This window comes from Zerene cesonia, chromosome 13 (genome assembly GCF_012273895.1).
Source record: "Zerene cesonia ecotype Mississippi chromosome 13, Zerene_cesonia_1.1, whole genome shotgun sequence".
NCBI lineage: Eukaryota > Metazoa > Arthropoda > Insecta > Lepidoptera > Pieridae > Zerene > Zerene cesonia.
The window spans coordinates 6,730,967-6,737,762 of NC_052114.1; the positions used below are offsets into that span (position 1 = coordinate 6,730,967).

General features: G+C 31.7%; 1 protein-coding gene across 1 annotated transcript in view; it reads right to left on the reverse strand.

Annotated features, from left to right (window-relative positions):
* Positions 1-6,796, reverse strand: part of LOC119831388 — a 33,234-nt gene extending 26,438 nt beyond the window's left edge. Inside the window, exon 1 of the mRNA XM_038354707.1 lies at positions 6,656-6,796. The gene's annotated coding sequence lies outside the window, so the exon portion shown is untranslated. The remainder of the gene's footprint in view (positions 1-6,655) is intronic.

Consider the following 6,796-nt stretch of genomic DNA (forward strand, 5'->3'; position numbering starts at 1 on the left):
AAGCTGAGATGTGGTCTAGGCTGTAACGCGCTTCCCTAGAAGGTACCTGTTCACTCTTCTCTTGAAGACCTCCAGATTATACTCGTCGGGGAACACAGACTCAGGAAGCATGTAAGATGATACAGAGCGTATGAGATAGCGACTAAATTAAACTGCAATAATAGCTTCATTTGTCCAATTGTGTGCAATAATTTGTGCGTTTTAATACGATATGTTCCTCTTTTTATTCATAATTTCATGGTAGTAAAGTCAAAATCGTGAAAACGCTATCTAATGCTAACATCGTCACAAAACATTTGAAGAGCATCGAACAAAATAAGAGCTTACTTCTCAAGTGCGCTCTTATTTACAGATACAATTATTTTGTAGTGTTGATCGATGGGCTTAGCTATTAATGAAAGGAAGAGAAAAAGGAGACTTACTACATGTACGTTTGTTGGGATCGAGCCAAAACTATTCATTTGACATTGACATATCGATACTGATGACATATTTCATTAACAAATAAAGACTTTAATGTTATTGAAGTTGTTATAAAACTGATCGGAACCTTATAATAACTAAAGAGTTCATATAGATCCGAATTCAATTAAAAGTTTCATGAAAAGCCTGCAACCATGTTACAAATTATTCAGCCATAGTGAAGCGAAGCTATGAAGAAGTGCCTCAACGACGGAACATATTAAAAAATTATTAAAAACGGTACCTTTCCCAATTACTGTAATATACGTTACCTTATTCATTTGTTTTATTTTTCTCCAAGTACTGTACAATTGAAAGTTTTTTAACAATTTTTATTGCAATAATTTGTTTTGTTTCGATAAAACGCATTACACACACTCCTTAAAAAAGATCGAAAAAACATATACAAACACTTTGTAGTTGCAAAAAAAGTATGCGATTGCAGAGGTCCACAATACTGTTAATTGTATCATCTACCAGGATGTTTAGTCTAGTACCAGTAGATCGAGTAATACCAATCATTACAATTTAAGACAGTGGGGCCGATGGCGTCCTGTCAAATAGTTTCCATAATTGTCTTAATATGTGCATCGGCTTTATACACTGTTAATATGAGCAAAACGTGAATATTGATGAAATGGTAATCATGCAATATCCAATAATGGTAACGACGCTCGTATCTGCCAGTCGAGGGCTGTTGGCCCTTATTTTATTACATTTATCTTGTATATCAAAAGGTATATGACAATATACCTTTGCAAATATTTATGTGCGGTGGTCGCTCACCATCAGGCGAACCACTAGCTCAGTTGTCCGCTATGACAAAAAAAAGATTATTATTAGTATCCAAGTACGTAATATAAACACGAAAGTTCATGAGAATAAATGGATGTTTTTACTCTTTCTGGCTAAATATGATATTTGGAACCGACATACACAGATAAATTGGTTTAGCTCATAAGCTTTTTACAACGAATACCCAGTTGCTAAGGTCTGAATCAATCAAGCCCTTAATATACAAATAGTTATAGTTTTTAATCTCGCTTAAGCAGGGACACAAAAGAAACGTGAAATCGTCAATGTAAGATATGAATTAATTGTAATATTATTATTTAGATTTGTTGATATAAAGAATAACAAAACGTCTACATGTGACGTCGACTGACTGTGAATCTTTCTGTATGTCCCTTAACAACTTCTTAACTACGCAACGTAAATTGGAAAGGTTTTGACCTTATTTAAGTAAGATTAAAGCGTTTAAATAAATATTTAAAGCACTAATAGAAATAAAAATTCGTTTCATAATTTTTATGTCTCTCACGAACCAATTACTATTAATTAAATATCATGCATTCATTTTTGCGATCCTGCAAAAACGAGGGAACAATTTTAATAATTCAATTACAGTAATATAAATTCAGAATTATACTTCTTAATCTCGCTGTAAAAGAATATTCATTTTTTATTGAAGTAGTCAGAGCCGTAGAATATGTAAATATTTTTTTAATTAATTTATGACATAATAATATAACAGTTTTTAAAAATAGCTGATGTTAGCTATGATTAATTTGCTCTGACAATAACGAAACATTCGCTTCATAAAGAGAATCCTAAGGTAGCAATTTACTACTGAAATTTCCGAATACCATGCACATTGAAGTAAAATTGTAGACGTTATGTGTCGGTACATGAAAGATATATCAGATAAAACCTTAATTAAGTGCTCTTATATTTATACAAGTAAAACCATTAACATTGTTTATAAGAATTCATGCCTATTTGTCTGTGTGTTTGTATACACCAATGTCAGAAACGTCTTAATAGAAATTCATGCAGTTTTCACCAATGCAGCGAACACGCTTCGGCACAAATTGGGCCAGCTCGCATCGGGGAAATACCACAACCCCACAGAAAACCGGCGCGAAAACAATATGAAACAGTTCTTTCCCTATCCCATACCCCATAAAAGCGGACGGCGCGTATGCAGAGGCACTACCTCTGCGAATGTTCATGGGCGGTGGTGATCGCTTACCATCAGGCGAACCACCAGTTCACTTGTCCGCTATGACATAAAAAAAAACTTTGCGGTACGACAGAACTTACATTTAAAAATACATTACCGGGCACCACCGGCGGCTTCGCTTTCGCTTCGGCGGCGTCGAGTAATCAAAGAAAATGAACAGCCGTCATCCATGTCAGATTTTAATATACAGGTATGTGTAGGCTTTATTCTTGATGATGATCAGGGCATGATAGTTTGTAAACAGGTAATTTATTCCACAGCAGCGTAGTTCTCGGTAGAAATATCTTGAGAAATACACAGTAGAAGCGCAACGCATCCAGGCGGTGCATTTGGTACTTCAGCTTATGATGTGCTACTGCATATGCAACCATACTCTGTCGTGGAATTGCATAGCTGTTCGACAGAACGCTCTCCGTCTATCTGTGACGTTGTGTTATACTATGTATCACTATATAGTATAGAACAAAGCTTGTCTCTTTCGCTTTCTCTGTTCCTATGTCCCTATGTATGTTTAAATCTTTAAAACTACGCAACTGACTTTGACAAAAGCTAGTATCTGATAAAAGACCCACAACGATGCAACATCGCTACGCAGTGCCAATGTAGATATTAGTAACGATCATTATAATTTTATATCAATTCTGCATTTAACATTTTCTTTAACACTCATTTAAAATGTAGTTAACGTTAACTCGTGTAAACGATCTATTTCACGTTACAAATTTTAACAAGCATTCGTGTAACTTCTCTACAAAACTCAACGACGCTCGAAAAACTTTCAGATGTGTTCGACGTAGTAGCTACCTGCTAATAATTCTGTATACGTATTAAAGTTAAGAACAATCTTCATAACAACTCATGACTACACCAATTTTAACTTGCGTCAATCAAATTATAATGAATATTGGTTGAAACGTTATTACGGTATATCAACATTATTAAATGTTACATAGAGAGATAATACTGGTATTTTAATATTTGGGCTGTGCGTAAATTGTATTCGTGATTTTCAATTTGCAAAACTTTTGAAACAATATTCATATCCTAGTATATTTCCCATTACTGCTATTCACCTATTGGACTATATTGGACTATTTTGTAAATAATAGTCCAAAGAAATCACAAGCTCTGGAAAACAATATAAAATTAGAAACCTGAATATATAAATTAATTATTAAAATGAAAAGCAAATGTATTATTATGATTGATATAAAAATAAATAAGTTCTAACGCGCTTTACCACTCCCGTTTGGATCCCCAATGTATAGAGAACATATAATTGACAACAAAGACAAATTCAATAATAGCAACATCACAACGTATCTCCACTGTCCAGTACGGGGCGAATTCGGACTTTACTGTCACAATAGGCGAGTAACCACTCCAGAGACCTACGTCGTTATCGTATCTAGAGATCGATGTATTGTTGTTCAATTCATCGTAAAGGAGGTCTGTAATAATTGTTATCTATCTAGTTCCTGGATGCGATTCGCAAAGCAATTTTCTACCAAAATGTAGGAACCTATTGTGCATTTTGGACGAAAATTACTTTTGATATGTGTTTGATAAAATTATAGTAAATTTTTTTTTCATTCAAATAAAGTATTTTGGTTTTCATCAGTCTATTTTTGTGTAGGTATATATGAGATTTGTCACTGAATTCATAGAGAATTTGCATTCAACATGAACCCAGTATATAACTGATAAGTTTCACTGGACCTCAGTCATTTTCTCATAGTAGTCGCCAATGTAAATATCCATAATACTGATAAATTATGGATAAAAAATCACATATCTTCTGATTTCGAGTCTCTAACTATGAATTCTAAAACATGTAGTCTGCGATCGTCTTGTACGTATTCTAGAATATTTCCTTTACGTATCGAATATAAGTATCTCTTTGCTTTGGTATTATATTACAGATTTGACGAGAGCATGTTTCATTGTAAGACAACAATACACGATTGTTACGTAGGTGAGAGTCCTTAGAGTGAGCTCAACCTTTGATCCCTGGGTAATGCCATTTTATTTTTTAAACAATTCAACACGGAATTTAAAGATTTAAAAATTCATAAATGTAATAAAAATATCGCATCCATTTCCATGTTTCAATAGTAATTATATTAATTTGCATTTAATATTAATTTGTAAAACGGTCTCTTTGTGAATAAACAATTACAATGTAAAACGAATTGCGAAAATCCAAACATGATATGTATTTTCAGATTTAATGAAAGGCTGATAAGTAAGAAGTCAACTTGATAAAAATTATCCATACAAAAAACATTTTAAGTGCTTAATTTTATCGCGCTCCAATAATATTTGACTCTGAAGTTTTTAGTGATGAAACAAATATTACATAATATGTACAGTTCGGTTTATGCAATCTTTGTTTATTATTTTTAATTAATTATGCAACGATTTATGTCATTTCCATAGTTACAGTAAAAATAATGGACATGAATTTCACTGCTAAATTCTAATTTTTTTAACGTCTATCCTTCTATAACAATCATCCAATGCAATATAACTATTATTATGTTACGATCGCATATTTTAATATCCATTATTTTTTTGTAAATATTAGATACATGATATGCGTTGTATATCAAATAAATTATATGTAAACTAGATTATATTTGACATATTTAGCTATACAAATAACACAATAAACTTTTAGAAATTAAAAACTTATTAACGGATTTTAAACGCGATTTATTCACTATAACTCGCGTAAAATCAAACACAAGAAAATGCAATAAACTTTGTTAGTTTAACAACTAACATCGTATATTTGTAATTGTCAGTGCAACAAAACTAATGTTTTACATTTTTCATAGAACCTCGTTAGTGTTGAGTATTGATACACATTGGTTGATTGCATGTAGTTATTACGACTCGCTGCGAATCGCTTTGTAATTATTGATGACGTGACGTCACTAAGGGGCTATTATTGTTAACTTTCCAGTCTTATATAAAGTTACAGTAAAGTTACTTATTTCTTAAGTTTTTAATTTTTGTTTTTAGTACATCATCTTTCTCCCAATACGTTTAACATGATATTGCTAATAAACAGTTTAAAAATGGCATCAAATGTTTCGTATATATTATTATTATAGAGCAAGGTGAACATAAACACGTGGATCTTAATATTCTGAAGATGATACAAAAATTGTTTCTCTTCTAATATAACGTATAATAGTTGTATCTCAATTTCTCAAGCGATACCTTGTGGACTCATAATCCGTGGTAATGCTTCGCTATTGCTATCTACGCCTTACATCTTCATCGTGTGAATTATCTATCTAATATGTTGCTTGAAACATCTCAATACTTCTATATACAAATAACACAAAAACTATCTTTTAGGAAAAATGCGAAAAATTGTCTATTTTTATATCTTGTACTTTGACATATTTGATAAGAAGGTTGTTCAATTTGTTAACATCGGTCACATGTTAAACACTATAATGGTAATAATCGAATGGCATTATGAAAATTGTTTTGAAATGAAGAAAAAACAATGCATAATTTAGCGGAGTTGTACTCCGCTAAATAAAGAGGATGTTTACTTCCCTAATTAATAACTTTGAAATCAATTTGGTTTGGTTTTAATTTTTTGGTAACATTATAATTTTAACTCAATTTAATAAATTCAAATGTGACTTTTATCCATATGCAAACAAAGTCTAAAGTAATGTTTATTTATAATACAAAAGATGTTTTTAAAGTTATTGTTCACAAAGAATAGAACTCGTACGTACAACATTTCTCCTACATTTGCTGCATCTGTGTCAAGCCGGTAGGAAAAACTGTTTTATTAGAATTAAAATGCACATCATCTTATGCTAAGTTTATCTAAATTACAGTAATATGAAAATATATTTTAACGTTTAAATGCTATAATGAACTCACTTAAAAAAAATAGTTTGTGCCTAAAGAAAGACGAAAAGAATGCAATGTTTATAAATCATTATAACACACTATTTAACTTATGAATACGCATACTTCAGCAGTCTGAAAAGTTTCAATGTGTTTTTATTAATAATTTGTTTTATTCAGCAAAAATAATGTATGCTTCAACTTCGTTTATAATGAAATGCTAGTGAATTTCTTTAAAAAACCTTTAAACGTAGTACGCACATTAGTTATTATATTGTATGAACTTACCGCTAATTATATTTATCCAATTAAAAATGTGGAATAAATAAACAATTCACAAACACTACAGTCAATAGTTAGAACGATTTACGGGCACAGAGCGATTGTAGGCGCGCTACGCGGGTACTACGACAGAGCTACGCGCGGGCG